This window comes from Psammomys obesus, unplaced genomic scaffold (assembly GCF_907164565.1).
Source record: "Psammomys obesus unplaced genomic scaffold, mPsaObe1.curated_primary_1811, whole genome shotgun sequence".
Classification (NCBI taxonomy): domain Eukaryota; kingdom Metazoa; phylum Chordata; class Mammalia; order Rodentia; family Muridae; genus Psammomys; species Psammomys obesus.
The window spans coordinates 5,287,033-5,304,655 of record NW_026591816.1 but is presented as its reverse complement, the minus strand read 5'-3'; the positions used below and the strand labels follow the sequence as shown (position 1 = coordinate 5,304,655).

At 38.1% G+C, this 17,623-nt stretch overlaps 1 protein-coding gene across 5 annotated transcripts in view; it reads left to right on the top strand.

The window, feature by feature from the left end:
- The window catches only part of Slc16a7 (solute carrier family 16 member 7), a 164,578-nt gene that overhangs the window by 74,841 nt on the left and 72,114 nt on the right, over positions 1 to 17,623 (top strand). For 3 of the 5 annotated variants that reach the window (XM_055611975.1, XM_055611974.1, XM_055611973.1), the window contains one exon: positions 7,819 to 7,948. The exons of 1 other annotated variant lie outside the window; for it this stretch is intronic. The gene's annotated coding sequence lies outside the window, so the exon portion shown is untranslated. Of the gene's footprint in view, positions 1 to 7,818; positions 7,949 to 13,934; positions 14,031 to 17,623 lie in introns of all 5 variants that reach the window. One more of the 5 variants, XM_055611976.1, reaches the window with a different exon arrangement.

Here is a 17,623-nt window from a genome sequence, read left to right as displayed (position 1 = left end):
TCTATAAAGCAATTCCAGTATCTTTGCACTTCCAACAACAACATACCTTTGCTTCTCCTTCTTGCCTCTTGGAGGTTGTCTGTCAGCATTGCCTCTGATGATTACTACTGGGCTCAGCTGAATTTCAGCCAGGTTTTTCTTTTCAGGAATTCAGGCTAATGAGATCTGATGTTAGACCCTGTGGAAGGCTACTGTCCTGTTCCCTCTCTTCTCTTGCTTCCAATATCTATCCTGTTTGCCCTTCAGAACGAGGATTGAACATCTTCCCTAGGGTCCTTTGTGTTGTTTAGCTTCTTTAGGACTAGAGATTTTGGTAGGTTTATCCTATCTTATATGGGTAATATCCACTTATAAGTGAGTATATACCATGTATGTCTTTCTGCTTCTGGGTTACCTCACTCAGGATGATCTTTTCTACCACAAAGGTCCTCTGAAAGACTATACCCAGCAGGGGATCAAGTAAGGTGCTGAGACTCATAGCCAAACTTTGGGCAGAGTGCAGGGAATCTTATGGAAGAAGGGGGAAATGGAAAGACCTGGAGGGGACAGGAGCTGCACAAGGAGAACAACAGAGCCAAAAATATGGGCCCAGAGGCCCCTGCAGAAACTGATGAATCAACCAAGGACCATGCAAGAATAGGACCTAGACCCCCTGCTCAGATGTAGCCCATGGGCAATTCAGTATGCATGTAGGTTCCTCTAGTAAGAGGAGCAGGGTCTGTCTCTCTCATGAACTCTGTTGTCTGCTCTTTGCTCATCTCCCCCTGGTGGGGTGGCCTTATCAGGCCACAGAGAAAGATGAGGCCTGATAGGCTAGGGTCAGATAGAAGGGGAGGAGGACCTCCTCTCTCAGTGGACTAGGGTAGAGGGGTGGAGAGGAAGAAGGAAGAAAGGTGTGATTGGGAGACTAGAGAGGGGGCTACAGCCAGGATACAAAGTGAATAAATTGTAAATAATTAATACTATTACTACTAATAAAAATAATATCTGATGTTAGTTTGGAAGGTTGTGTGAAGTCAAATGTGCTAACACATTTTTAAGCTTACTTTTGATTAGTTTTATAGTTTATATTTTTAACTTTGATAATGTAAAGTTAGAGCATGTTCAGTTGAGAGTGAATTTTGAACTCCAGGCTGTTTCTGGATTGTGATGATCTGGATGGTGCTGCGAATCACACAGCTCCCAGTTATGTGTCCTCCCGTGAGAATGAGCAAGCTGCTCTGCCATGTGTCCTGTTACTAAGCAATGGGGCTCCACAGGTTGGCACTCTGTGTTCTGTTTGCAGTAGGTTTGTGTGATGATGTGTCACTATACACCAAAGAACATCTATACTGTAGAAAGGGCAACGAATCCTTAGGTTCCCACAAGTCCCACAGTCACTCCCTTTAACAGGTTTCTGTCAGTCTTGGTTAAATGTTACATATTCCTAAACACTCTGAAAAGGACCCTCGGTTTAATTTCTTCATCTTGTTTTGGAAATAGTAAAATGATTGTTTTATTTAAGTCAGTGGAGAAGCGTATCACTGGACTGCTGGAGGGCAGACATCCCATGCAAGTAACAGTCACACTGTGGAACAGACTAATTATAGCCAGAGGGAGAAAGTATAGCCACGATGAAGGCAACAGAGGCCTCATGCATTTTTAATTCTTTAACAGCCTCATTCAAAAGTAGATACATCCCGAAGGAATATATTCTGGCTTAGACCAATATATTTAAGTCCTTAATTTTAGTTTCATGTCTTCAAAATGGGGGACACAGGTACTCAATAATTCTGTAAAAAAAAATGTGCATGTTGAAGCGCCAGGCGCCCTGTTCAGTGATACTTTCCTAAAATGTGACAGGCTGGTGCCAATCAGAAAAACAGTGTTATGTGCGTCTCTATCTTTGTGTGGTGGCCTTCTCTGTATGTACTCTTGAAAACTTTTTATTCAATAGCATTAACTCACTTAGGCATAACTGAATCAGAGAAGTTAATAAAAGCCAAGAGATAGGTTGCATTGAGATAAGAATTTTAAGCATAGCTCTGACTTCTTTACTCCACCTGGTGATTATATTTGACTAACACTCTTTCAAGGTAGATTCTGAAAATCCAAAAGAGTAAATGTGTAATAGTAACTTAAACTATTTTTATTATATTACAGATGGTACTACCACACTCAGTTACTTTGATGATATACCATTTAATATACTCCACACTTGAGCATTATAGACTACAGCATTGCTATCATATTCTTTTCCATACTTTACAGTTTTGATGACACAGGTTTGTATCTTAAGTTTCACTGAATGTTTTATAATAAGAGCCATGTTATTATATACTTTTTTCAGAGCTATTGTCTAATGAATGTAGAATCATGTATCAAGATATAATATTAGGTCCAGCCAATGTCCAAAGTAGCATTTAGATGGTCTTAACATCATGACTCAAAGAAGGTGGGGGCAGAAACTACAGAATCCCATGACTATAGCGACAATGCACTGAGTCACAAAGATGTGTGTCATACATGGAACTAAAAGGGCCCAGGATTCTGAAAGGAACAGTGGTTCGCAGGAGAGCTCCACTGTTGGGTGGCTAGAGGAGTCAGTGGACCCAAGAGGTTCATCTTGGTGATGAGGAAGCACCGCATGGCCCATTATGTGGCCAGGCCGATTCGCTTTAATCCCGCTGGAATGGTAGTGTTCCTCCTAGACACTTTCAGTAGATTCTAGTTTATTTCTAATTCCTGATACTGGGATTAGGAAATAACATGGATCTTTTGCATATATGACCTTTGAAAAGGAACATGATACTGGAAGAGTGAAAACGTATTTCCTGTCCATATAATTTTGCTAGAATTTCTCTCTTAAAACTAGTAATAATTTAATTCTTTTGAAACTGAGAAATAACTAAAAGGCTAGTAAGGCTAATGTGCTGGTTAGATTTTTTTTGTTGTTTCGTTTGGTTGGGTTTTGGATTTTGTTTTGTTTGGGTTGGGTTGGGTTGGTCAGCTTGACATAAACCAGTTTCGTTTGGGAAGAGGCAACTTCATTTCGGAAAATGCCTCTGTAAGGCTGGCTTGTAGGCAAGGCTGTGGGGGTGTATTCTTCATTAATGGTTGATATGGAAAGACCCTGGCAACTATAGGCAGTGCCACCCCCACGTGGGTGGTCATGGGTGGTATAAAAATGCCAGCTGAGCAAGCCATGGAGAGCAAGCCAGTAAGCGATGTTCCTCCAAGGCCCCTGCAGGACTCCATGACATCGTTCATGATAGACTATAAGTCGTAAGATGAAACAAATTCTTTCTTCCCTCCATTGGTTTTGGTTATGGTGTTTATCACAGCACGGCCAAGTGGGGGAAGGCCAGCCAGGAGGTCATTGACGATTAGTTGCAAAATGGGCAGTGCCAAGTCTCGAAGTATCATCCAAGTTTTCTTCTAGGTTGATCTGAGAATATCACTAGACTTGATGCAGAAGGGGTGCAATGACTTTATAGTCTTGTTCCAGCAAGTTCTAAGAATTTTACATCTCCTCCAGGATCTTTTTCATCAGAAATTCAGTATTGATAGGAGAAGCCCCCACTCTCTACGGATCTAAAACTTGAACCAGGCCTTAGTTTGAGTGGTAGGATTCTGGGAAATAATTTTATTTCTAATGAGTCCTAAAGTCAAGGTCTGTTATCTCTCCAACATGATGAAAATAGCACTAAAAATAAAATACCAATAAGAGAAGCATCCGGAAATAAACACTATGGGTGTCCTCCCTTTCCCTTTGAATTTGAGACAGGGTCTCCCTAAGTAGGCTATGCTGGCCTTAACCTAGCTCTGGAGATTGGGCAGTTCTTGAATATGTGATGTTCCTGCCTCCGGCTTCTTAGCAGCCTGAATCACAGACCTGTGACAACAGGTTTCGCTCTTTTCATACAAATCGAAGTACCTGCTACTGATAATACCATCTCATAAAGGAACAGATTTATATGTGCAAACTGAAGTTTTGTATTTTAGCACTTTTTTTGTTATAAAGCTTATAATAGAAAAAATAATACACATTCATTATGTTTATAAACATTTTAAAGTCTCACAAGTTATATGAGCTACTTCCGAGAGCTAATTGTAGTTAATAGCTTTTAATGTGTTGTTCTGGATAGTTTGTATGTGTGTGTAAGCACATATACATTGTATGTTAAAGGAAAATCTTCTCTTGGTCCCTCCAGATGTTTTTTTGAATGGACTGACAATAGATAAATTAATAGCAAAAAGACGTATTTCTGTTTGGTTTTGAGACAGAGTTTAACACATCCTCTAGGCGTGCGCTCAAACTTGAGATCCATGTCAGCCTCCTGAGTGCATGAGTGGCAGACCCCTTGCCAGGTGTGGTGCATATAACCGGAGCAGCGATTGGCTAATGGGAGAGGGGCTACCCACCTTCCAAAGGAGAATCGCTTGCTTACTCCATTCAGGTGGGAAGGGAATATGGACCATTCCTTCTAAGGGGTAGTAAGTGGGGTTTTTTGAGGAGGGAAATTGGAAGAAAGAATTACTTTCAAACAATAGTCTCTGGAATTTGAGTGTGCCCCAAAAACAGAGTTTTTTGAAAAGCACTTTGTCTATGCAAGTTAGGTCCATCAGCATTCTTTAATGCCAGGTTATAGATGATATATGAAGGAGATGCTAGAAGGTAATTGTGCTGTGTCAGATACAAAATGAAGGTACTTGAGCTGTCCAAGGCCCATTTTATGAAACTTGAGGAGGAGGAACAAGAGACAAGATATGGAGGCAGGGTGGCCAGCAGTCTTGATTCTTAGACTGTATCTGTAGATCCACACTTTGTGATATTGTTCACACAGCCAGAACACTATAGCACTACAGCAGTGCAGTACATACTTTAAAACACAGAGAAGCTGGGTGGAGAGATGGCTCAGCAGTTAAGAGCACTTGTTCTTGTAGATGAACTGAGTTTAGTTCCTACTCCCACGTGGTGGCTGTAATTCCAGTCCCAGAGAATCCTACACCTTCCCTGGCCTCCAGAGACTGCATGAATGTGGTGAACACTCATGCATGCAGGCAAAACAGTAACACATAAAAATTAAAATGAAGCTAATAAAATAAAATAGAACCACATTTTGCTGTTTATAACCTTTATCATTTGTTTCAGTCATCCGTTTATACAGATCTTCTACATTCTTTGTTTCATATTATTGGATTAGCACATTTCTTAATGAATGAAAGTTTGTCCTTTTGAGATGACTGTCCTTAAGTCTATTTAAGTCTCTTTGCATAATTATGTAATTGTCTATGTAAGGGAAAACCTTACGATCCAATCACTATGTTTATGGCTTTTAGAAACAATTACCCAAGACAGTTGTGGGAATTTCCCAGGAAAATATGAAAACTACCTACCTAATGGTATAAACAGTGCAAACCTAGATAGTGCTGGGTGGAGGCTGACTGCCTGACAGAACTCCCCAAACAGCTGTAGAAGGCTCAGCTCAGTGCCTCCTCAGGCTTCTGGTGGTCATTGTTGCTATTTGGCGTTCTGTTCTGTGGTCACTTCAGTTTCTGTTTTGCTTCCGTCTTCATGTCCCTGTCCCACATTGTCTCTCTAGACTTCATTTCTCTAGTATTCTGAGGATAGTGTGATTGCAAGCAGGTCTCACCTCAATAGTACAGAAAAAACTGTCAAGAGTCTTCTTATATTTTTGCTACGTGAGGTACTGTTACAGTCCCTTGGAACGGGGACATGAACATAGCCACCATTCTGCCTACTGCAATTGTTCCATCTATTTCTAATTCTTCACGATTTATTATACGTTAGTATATTTTAATTTTCCAATTCGAAAAATAAAACCCAAAAAACAAAAAAACTTAGCTTAACCCTTAACATCAATTAGAATTCTCAGAGTCATTTTAACTGCATCAAGAGTTTGCATCTAAAACTAGGTTTTGTGTGGCTCACGTGTTGAGGGCCATGCACTATTGATATCTTCCTGGTCTAGATGTCAAAGTAAATCAGTCAATAGGATTTAAAATATAGTCCACTTACAACAGTAAAAGAGCCACCAAGAATTAGATTCCAATCTTGATTCAGTTATAGGTTGGAAAGAAAAGATTGGGTTCTGTTTAATTCCTGTTGTTTAATTGGAGTGGTTGGCACCTCAACTTAAAATATGGTGTATTAGTTTAGTATTGCTGTATTGTTTTGTGTAGGAATGAAAAAACAAAGAGCAAAGAGATTACATGATTTTCTTTATGGAACACATTACGTAGGTGGTACATAGGCCAATGTTGGGTACATGTAAGAGAGTTTCTGCTTTAATCTAGAAAATCTGGAGGAATTACAGTGAATCCCAAAGTCTTCCAGCTACTGTTGAGTTCATCTTGGCCTTTGTTTGCTACGTATATTATTTCAGGACCTTAATTTTAAAGATTATATACAATCCTGTCTGATTAAAGTCTCTGAAGCTATAGCAAGGGAACTTCACAGTTTGTAAAAGAATGTGCTGATGTTCTGTACTGTGGAATGCGAGAGAACTTTGAATATTGTTAAGAATCTAACCATCAACAATCAAACAATATAAAGATTTCCTGTACTGATATAGACAGGTTACTTGGGGTGGGCTGGAATTCCTGACTCACCCAGCTTTTGAGAGCCATGAAAACCCTAAACTCCAGTAGGACCAGAAGTGATGTCAACTACTCTTCTGCAGCTCCTGGAAGTCCACTGAGTATGAATACTTCACTGTTGGGAAATTTGGAACCTTTAACTCAATTCCTTTTCTGTCTCTTAAATCCAATCAGTGACTTTCACATTCCTTAGCTTTCTTTATTGTCTCCACACATCCTTCATCCTTTTACAGAAGCACCCTTGACCCGATGGTCATGATGTCTTCTTTGAACACTTTATAACAGGTAGTCCTAGAGCCAAAGCAGGTAACTGCTTATTTAATTGGAAGAATCTAGTTTTCACTTTTTCTTATGCTTAATCTGGTCAAAGATTATCTGTCATACCAAAGTTTATATATTCAGTACCATATTGAGGTTTAAATTTTGATTAAAGATATTTAATTTCTTAAATATACATACCCAATTAGGAAATTTGAATTCTGAAACAGATTCCTAAAGTATTTATTTTTGCCTTTAATTGAATCACGTGGTTAAACCTGTATTATTGAGATTTTTTTTAGGATTATTTTGTTAAATCTTATTTGCACACACACACAATTTAGCATCAAATTATTTAAATGGATATAAAGAGTTGAGTGGTAGCTTTTAATTTTGTTTGTTATGACATTCTTTGTATGATCTATTATTGGCATGTCTGTGGACGTCCAGGTTTGATTTGTGTGTCGTATAGCTGGAAGCCAGAGGCGAATGCCTAGTGTCATTTTCAGGTGCTGCCCGTATTGCTTTTGATACAGGGCCTCTCACTAGGATCATCTGTCCATCTAGACTGGCTTCCTTGCAAGCCTGAGGGATCCTCCTGTCTCCACGTCTGAGAATCATAAGAGGATATCATATGCTGTACTGTTTACACTGATGCTGGGAGTTGGGTTCAGTTCCTCATGCTTTATCCACTGAACTACCTCTCCTGGTCCTATGATCCATTGTCAGTTTTTTAAAGAAATTGACTCTTCTTTACCTTGAACTTTTAAGTTTTGGCTTCTCATAAATATATATTTGATCAATTTAGTCATGTCTTAGTGACTAAATTAGTGGATTTTCATTACATTGATCTATGAATACACACGTATTTTTCAATTATTTTATTTATAAAAGATGTGCAGAATTATTGGGGTAGATTAATTCCCATTTAATTCATTTTTTAAAAATTTTCTTTAGGTAATCTGGAGTCTACTCTACCTCTGCTAGCATATTGTCTTCAAATATTGCACGTCAACTTAAAGTGACGAGGCTTAAATATTCTACACACCACCCAAAAAAATCCGCTAAAGTGGTCATCTGACGACAGGTAAATGTATACTTTTGTTTCTGGTCCTTTTGGTCATACTTACAAATAAAAGGGGCAAAATGTAACAGCTTCCAAGTGCATAGAATATTACAGAATTGTTCACAAGGAAAAAAATCATGAAGGAATATGTCTGTTCAGATGGAATCTTGATTGTTGATCAACTCCAGCTGCTAGTAAGCAAGAACTGGGTTTTGGGACATGCTAATTTCCAAGGCTAACAGGCTTAGGACTGTAATACTATGAACCATTAGTTGAGTTCCAGCAGAAAGTTCCCCTCCATGGCCTATGATCTGTCAGTCTATAGGTTCTCAGCCCCAATAACTGGTAGATGTGTATTGCATATTCTGGAGTGTGCCATGAATCCAACAAGAAAAAAACCCAACAAGAAAGTGATTGGTTTTTCTCATGTTATCTGTGGCTCTGCTGCACCCGAGGGCATACTTTTCTTTTCCGGAAGGTGGTTACTGTAGCTTGTAGAGTTTACACCTGGATAAGATTGACAATAATTTTTCTCTGGTAGTATGCATCTTTCCTTCAAGCATCCCTACTATGAAAGATAGTAGGGATGAAACTCTCAGGTTCATACCAACTTGGTTTCTCTGTATCTATGATTCAAGTATGTGACATCTTCAGTCTCAGTCTTACCATGAAGTTCTAGAGAGTAGCCAAGAGGAATCACAGAAGACTTTAATATTTGAAGGTCTGTACGACCTCACTGGCTAACACCACTGCTCCTCCTCCACACTTATTTCACTGTGCTCTGTCTTCTTGAAAACTCCCTCCTGCCATGACGCTTTACCAATTTTCTCACCTCTGTGGGTATACCACATGAGATTTGCACATCTACAGACTCAAAGCTAATGTCCTCAGGTGAGAGAAAACAGGAGCTATTTGTCATTCTGTATCTGGGCTGACCGATTCAGAATGATTGTTTACAGTTCCATGTAAATGTCACATTTTTTCTTTCTTACAGGTGAATAACATTCCACTTTGTAAATGTACCATATTCTATGTATTCACTGATGAACATTTAGGCAGTTTCAAATTCCTGGCTATCATGATTAGAGTATCACTGAACATGGATAAGCAAGTATCTCAGTAGTAAGACAGAATGCTTTGTGTGTGCGCTGACAGTGGCACAGCTGAATCATGTGGTGGCTCTATTTCTAGCCTTTTTGAGGACCTCTATACTTCCACAGTGATTGTCAAAGTGACTCCTCTCACCTGGAGTAAGTGTTTTCTTCCTCCATGCCCACACCAGCATTCGACGTTGTTTTTGTCTTGCCATTTTGACCAGGGTAAGATGAAATTTCAAAGCTATTTTAGTTAGCATTTCAATTTAATTGTCTAGGATAAGGATTTGATAATTTAAAAATTCTTAGACACTCACCTTTGAGAGTTCTCTGTTTAACTCTGTGCCTCTCTATTATTTTGCTGTTTGCCCGTTTTACTGTGTTTATATATTCTAGATACTAATCCTCTGTCAGATATATAGCTGGTAAGAATTTTTTTCGTCTGTTAGCTCCCTATGCAGTAGAATTAAAACTCAATATCCTAATTAGAAAATTCAGAGAAAAACCTTACAAGTAGAATGAATCAAGCATATGAGCTAGATAAAATAAGCAAAGAAAATGAAAGATGTTAATAAGCACAGGATGGGAGCATACAGGAATGCAGGACACCATAAAATCGCCAATTGTAAAACTATAGCAATAAAAGAAAAAATCCCAGCTCAGTTGTTTTGACCAGGTCTCTAACAAGATCATAAAAAAAAGCTTCCCCAAACCAAAGAAAGATATAACCATAAAAACTGTAAGCACAACACCGAACCCCAACTAGACAAGGCCAAAAAGAAACACCCCACAATATATCATAGTCAAAACACTCAATATACAGAACAAAGAATACTGAAAGCTTAAAAGAGAAAAAATACTCAAGTTACATATTAAGCAAAACCAATGAGAATGAGAGATGATTTTTAATAAAAACTCTAAGACCAGGGAGCCAGATGCTCAACGATTCTAAAATACTATGCCTGTCAACTTAGACAATACACCCAGAAAAATTACCTGTCATAGTTAAAGGACAGAGAGAAACTTTTCATGATTCAAACAACCAAAAAATTTAATATCAAACAAAAGTGCTAAAGAAATACTGGAAGCAATATTCCGAACTGAGGATAGGAACAAGTGTAGCCAGTAGACTCTAGAAAGAGAACAAAGCCATAGTTTCATGAAAACAAACCATGACTAAGAGTATAAACCAGAAGAAAACATCAAAATGATTGCAATATGCCCACAGATTTCAATGATAACTATTTTTTATTTATCTTTTTGTGTTTTTTAATTTTTATTAATTACACTTTATTCACTTTGTATCCCCACTGTAGCTCCCACTTCCCTTCCCAATCCTCCCCTCCCCCTTCTCCATGCATGCCCCTCCACAAGTCCACTGATAGGGGAGGTCTTCTTTTCCTTCCTTCTGATCCTAGTCTTTTAGGTCTCTTCAGGAGTGGCGGTATTGTCTTCCTCTGTGGCCTGGTAAGGCTGCTCCCCCCTCAGGGGGGAGGTGACCAAAGAACAGGCCAATCAGTTTATGTCAGAGACCGTAATGTCCCCAATTCTTCCAAAGACACAGCAAGAGCAATCCCGAGCAAAAAGAATAATACTAGATGGATTGTTATTCCAGACTTCAAGGTATAGTTTAGAACAATGGTAATAAAAACAATATTTTATTGTCAGAAAAACAGAAATGTAGACTAATGGAACAAAAGAGAAGACCCAAATATAAGTACACGTAACTACAACCATCTGATTTTTAACATAGAGACAAAAAGAACTCAGGAGAAAAGTAATTAACTGCAACAAATGTTGCTGGGAAATTGGATGTCCACGTAAAAAATAATGAAATTAGATCTATATCTATCATCCTGCACATAAATTAGATTCAAGTGGATCAATGATCTCAATCTGAAACCTGAAACACTAAAACTACTAGTAGGACACTTAAAAACAGTAGCAGAACACTAACAAAAGGCAAAGCTAGACAAAACCCTATGAGACATGGGTCTAGCAGTGAACTTTGCAAAAAGGACTCCATTAATAAAGGAGTTAATGCCCCAAACTGACAACTCAGACATCATAAAAACTAAAATTGTATTAAAGCTAAGGAAAAAAAAAAGTGAAGAAAAACCAAAAAGCAGAAGAGAATCTTTGCCAGCTATATATCAATCAGAGGATTAATATCCAGAATATACAAAGAAGAGGAGGAGGGAGAGAAAGAGGAGAAAAATCAGAAAGAAAGGAAAGAAAGAAAGAAAAAGAAATTAAGAAAGGAATGAAAGAAAGAGAAAGACTCAGTTAAGGAAATAAATGATCCAACTGAAAGATACCTAGCAATCTACACAGAATTCTTTTTTTTTCAAATTTTAATATGATATTTATTCATAATTAACTGTATGCTTAAAAGACAATGTATTTTACACTTAATCATTAGTAGATGACAGTCTTTTTTATCAAATTCAAAAATTATTTTTGAATGAAAGCAAAAACCAAAAATGATAGTGAGGGTTTGATAAAAAGTAATATTCTCTTATAGGAGCATATTTTTCTGAGAATGAAATTTAATACAGCAACTACAAAAATTCATATAAATTTTCTAAAGAAAACTAAAACTAAAATACTACTCTATGATATAACTATAACTATATCACTCAAGTGAGATTGGGTTAGCATACCATAAAGATGCCCACATCTACCTTTAACATAGTGTGTTGCTTAAAGGGTATAGATTGCATCCATGTGCTCTTTTATGGATGACTGGATAAAGACAAGGTCACAACACATTACAAAAACAGAGTGGACTGAATGTCCATAAAATGAAGAGAGTCGTGTCCTTTGCAAGAAAATCTACCTAACTGGAAATCATATTAAGTGAAATAAACCAGACACAATAAAGCAATATTCTCTAATAAGAAGGGTTCCAGGTTTATGGGCAAAGGGAAAATAGGAAATGTGCAAAAAAGTGATTAGTTGCAGTATGTTTTGTGCTTGTATAAAAACGTCAAGTAAAATGCATATTTTTTCTATAGGTACAGATTGAATAAAATATCTTGTTACTGAACCAGCAAACCCAGCCATAGTGACACAGATTAAGAAGATACAAGTGATCATTAAAATATTCTTACAGACATCTTTCAAAGGCCTGTCTCATCCCATCATCTTTTTATTTCTGTGTAGTTTCCACATACCTATCCCAGCTTTTCTTTTTTTTTTAACTTTTTATTTTTAATTTTAATTTTTTTAATTTTATTTTTTTCTTATCAGTTACATTTCATTAACTCTGTTTCCCAGCCATGTCCCGATCCCTCATTCCCTCCCAGACCCTCCCTCCCTCATCTCCACCGTGCCCCTTGCCAAGTCCACTGATAGGGGGAACCTCCTCCCCATTCATCCGATCCTGTTTTATCAGGTATCTTCAGGACTGGCTGCAAAGCTCTCCTCTGTGGCCTAACAGGACTGCTCCTCCCTTGGGGGATGGGGAGGTCAAAGAGCCAGTCATTGAGTTCCTGTTAGAAATAGTCCTTGTTCCCCTCACTATGGGAAACCAATTGGTTACTGAGTTACCACAGGCTACATCTGAGCAGAGGTTCTAGGTTACATTCATACATGGTCCTTGGTTGCATGTCAGTCTCAGAAAAGACCCTGTGCCCAGATATGTTTGGTCCTTGTGGATCTCCTATCCTTTCCTCATCAGACTAACTCCCCTTCTTTCTTATGATTCCCTGTACTCTGCCAAAGGTTTGGTCATGAGTCTTTGCTTTGAAAACACTGCTAGTTAGAGTTTTTCAAATGCGCTCAGTAGACTCCTGTCAATGTTTAATGTGCATCCCATCTGTCTTTCAAAACGAGGATTGATAATCTTACCCCATGTCCGCTCTCTTGATTATCTTTTTTAGGTGTATAGATTTCATTATGTTTATCATATCTTATAGGTCTATATAAGTGAGTATATACCGTGTTTGTCTTTCTCCTTCTGGGATATTTCACTCAGGATGATCTTTTCTAGGTCCCACCATTTGCCTGCAAATTTCATGATTTCCTCCTTTTTGATTGCTGAGTAGTATTCCATTGTGTAAAAATACCACAATTTCTGTACCCATTCCTCCGTTGATGGACATCTGGGTTGTTGTTTCCAGGTTCTGGCTATTACAAATAAAGCTGCTATAAACATGGTTGAGCAAATATCTCTTTTGTGTACTTGAGCAAACTTTGGGTATATACCTAGCAGTGGTATAGCTGGGTCTTGAGGAAGCACTATTCCTAATTGTCTTAGAAAGCGCCAGATAGATTTCCAGAGTGGTTGAACCAGTTTACATTCCCACCAGCAGTGGAGGAGGGTTCCCCTTTCTCCACAACCTCTCCAGCACGTGTTGTCCCTTGAGTTTTTCATTTTGGCCATTCTGATGGGTGTAAGGTGATATCTCAGGGTCGTTTTGATTTGCATTTCCCTAATGGCTAATGAGGATGAGCATTTCTTTAAGTGTTTCTCTGCCATTCGATATTCCTCTGTCGAGAATTCTCTGTTTAGCTTTGTTCCCCATTTTTTAATTGGATTACTTGGTTTGCTGCTTTTCAGCTTCTTTAGTTCTTTGTATATACTCGATATTAGTCCTCTGTCAGATAAAGGGTAAGTAAAGATTCTTTCCCAGTCTGTAGGCAGGCGTTTTGTTTTGATGACAGTGTCCTTTGCTTTACAGAAGCTTTTCAGTTTCATGAGGTCCTATTTATTAATTGTTGCTCTTAGAGCCTGTGCTGTTGGTGTTCTGTTCAGGAAGTTGTCTCCTGTGCCAATGAGTTCTAGGCTGTTCCCCACTTTTTCTTCTAACAGATTTAGAGTATCTGGTTTTATGTTGAGGTCTTTGATCCACTTGGACTTTAGTTTTGTGCAGGGTGATAAATATAGATCTATTTTCATTTTTCTGCAGGTGGACATCCAGTTGGACCAGCACCATTTGTTGAAGATGCTGTCTTTTTTCCATTGAATGGTTTTGGCTTCTTTGTCAAAAATCGAGTATTCATAGGTGTGTGGGTTTATTTCTGGGTCTTCTATGCGGTTCCATTGATCCTCCTTTCTGTTTTTATGCCAATACCATGCAGTTTTTATTACTATTGCTCTGTAGTACAACTTGAGATCAGGGATGGAGATACCTCCAGATGATCTGTTGTTGTACAGGATTGTTTTGGAGATTCTGGGTTTTTTGTTTCTCCATATGAAGCTGAGAATCTTTTTTTCAAGGTCTGTAAAGAATTGAGTTGGTATTTTGATGGGAATTGCATTGAATCTGTAGATTGCTTTTGGCAGGATGGCCATTTTCACAATGTTAATCCCACCAATCCATGAGCACAGGAGATCTTTCCATCTTCTGAGATCTTCTTCAATTTCTTTCTTCAGAGACTTGAAGTTTTTCTCAAACAGGTCTTTCACTTGCTTGGTTAGTGTCACCCCAAGGTACTTTATGTGGTTAGTGGCTATTGTGAAGGGTGTTGTTTTCCTAATTTCTTTCTCGGCCATTTTGTCTTTGGTATACAGGAGGGCTTCTGATTTTTTTGAGTTGATTTTGTATCCTGCCACTTTGCTGAAGGTGTTTATCAACTGGAGGAGTTCTCTGGTTGAATTCTTGGGGTCGCTCATATATACTATCATATCATCTGCGAATAGTGACACTTTGACCTCTTCCTTTCCGATCTGTATCCCCTTGATCTCCTTTAGTTGTCTTATTGCTCTGGCTAGGACTTCAAGTACTATGTTGAAGAGGTAGGGAGAGAGTGGGCAGCCTTGTCTTGTCCCTGATTTCAGTGGGATTGATTTAAGTTTCTCTCCATTGAGTTTGATGTTGGCTATAGGCTTGCTGTATATTGCCTTTACTATGTTTAGGTATGTGCCTTGTATTCCTGATCTCTCCAAGACTTTAAACATGAATGGGTGTTGGACTTTGTCAAATGCTTTTTCAGCATCTAAGGAGATGATCATGTGGTTTTTCTCCTTCAGTTTGTTTATGTGGTGGATTACATTGATGGATTTCCGTATGTTGAACCACCCTTGCATGCCTGGGATGAAGCCTACTTGGTCGTGGTGGATGATATCTTTGATGTGTTCTTGGATTCGGTTTGCAAGTATTTTATTGAGTATTTTTGCGTCAATGTTCATAAGAGAGATAGGTCTGAAGTTCTCTTTTTTGTTGGGTCTTTGTGTGGTTTAGGTATCAGGGTGACTGTTGCTTCATAGAATGAGTTTGGTAATGTACCTTCTGTTTCTATTTTGTGGGATAGTTTGAGGAGAATTGGTGTGAGCACTTCTTTGAAGGTCTGGTAGAATTCCGTGCTGAAACCATCTGGCCCAGGGCTTTTTTTGGAGGGGAGACTGTGAATGACTGCTTCAATTTCCTTGGGGGTCTACACAGAATTCTAAATGGCTAAATAATACTTCAAAGAAGGATTCATTATCCTTAGCAATTATAGAAGTGCAGATTAAAATAATTTTGAGATTTCATCTCACTTCATTCAGAATGGCCAAGATATACTTTTTTCCACCTGGTCCAATCTATTACTGATACTTTCCTGAATTTTTTTTTTTTTTTTTTTTTTTTTTTTTTTTTTTTTTTTTTTTTTTTGCTGTTGTTTGTTTGAATTCCAGATTTTTTTTTTCATTTCAAATTTTATTTTATTTTGGCTTTTTTCATAGCTACTCTTTATTAAGTTATAGTCCTAAATATTTCTTGTTATTTAATTGAACTCTGTGTTTCATGGTCTTCACTATAGCATTTATTCATACCCTCTTTGAACTTTTTGTGCTAACTGTTGCTATATTGAATTCAGTGTTTTGTATAGCCTCTAAGTTGTTTTTCTCAGGGAATATTACTATGAGACCACCATGTTTCTGTTATTTAATGTAATTTTATTTTCTGAGATCATAGTTAAAAAATTTCTCCCTTTCTTCTTCCAAATCCTTCCATTCAGCCCTCCATTCTCCAAGTTCATGGCCTCTCTCTTTTCACTAATTGTTACTGCATACATACTTGCATATGATGTAGATGCCTAAATAAAAGTGTTTCCCTACATAAGGCTACCTGTATGCTTTCAGGGTACTGCCAACTGTATTTTTGGCACTGGACAAATGGTGTACCCCCCGCCCTGAGATCACCTCTCCCAGTTCCAGCTTTCTTCAATTGGCTATAGTTCTTTGTGTAGGATTTAAGTAGGAGCACTGATATTTAGCAGAGAGTTTTGTGTTGTTGAGAATGTCACTTGTTTCTTGTGTTGGGACCTAAACATATCAATCTGGTCTTTAGTAGTGTTTATTTGTATGGAAATTGTGTTTTCTTTTCTTTTCTTTTCGTTTCTTTTTGTTTGTTTTCTTTTCTTTTTTGAGTGATTATTTAGATATTGATTTCCTATTACCTCCATTCGCCAGGTTGTAGATCAGTTGAACGGGGCTCAGAGTTCAGTCCTGTGCTAACCCAGTGATGATGTTTGAATAGAATATCAGAAAAGGTCCCATCTCAACCCAGACATGTGGAGCAGACCTGTGCTGAGTGGGAAAATGTTCGTAGATAATCCTGAGGAGGCTATGGCAGGTTTTAGGGACTCGTCCTCCAGCAGCTGGATTGACTGGAGTGGGGATGTCTGCTATCCCAGCCCGGAAGCTGCCAGAACATGCAAGCAAAGAACAAGTGGGTCTCAAAGGAGCCATCAGGAAAAGGAGCCTGTGTCCCTCTGGCAGGTTGTGGTAGTAGGTGGAGTTGATGGGGGCTGTGAGTCCAGTGTCCTGACGAAGAGGAGGGGATGACCCGATAATGCATCACAAATTTTTACTTCTAAATGTTTACCATATCATATGATAAGGACTATAATCATTTGAAACCATGGATTAGTAATGAAAGACTGTTTAGTTTCCATTCTGCATACTGGAAAATTACAGGGCCAGGTTTTTACTCCTTTTAACTGTGGCTACAAGCACAAGACAAAGCTGTTTACTCCACAAATGCCTTTTGGTATTTCCTCAGTGATTGTCTGGGTTTTCTTTTTTTTAATTTCAAGAAAGAAGGAAATTGGTAACTTCTCAATTTAATTTAAAAACGTGGTAAGTCCAAATTCTTAAAACAACTTCCAAGGCCCATCACTGTCTTCTATTTATTTAAAGAATGTTCACAGTCCATCTTTTCCTGCGTTCTTTAAGTATTATGCATTTTTAAAGACACTTTTTGGTACTCACATATTGTAAATTGATGATCATACAGAAATAGGGCTACTTTAAAATCTAGTAAATGAAGTATTAGGAGAGATGATTAGAATCATTTCCAACAAGAAACAATTTAAACAAAGATTGTAACACACTGTAAACATATACACCTTTTAAAAGTAATTCTTGACAAATGTATGTGTTTGATTTTCACTAATTTGTAACCTTGATAGAATATAAACCTAATACAAGTGTTTTCCACTAAAAACCAATATCCACTTTACAAGTTGTCTATGTATCAACTTCCTGCCTTGTTTCTGGTTTCTTTGACATTTTAGTAGGCTTTTGTTGTGAGAAAGATTTTATTCCCCTTAGAGAAATATCATAGACACACACACACACACACACACACACACACACACACACACACACACA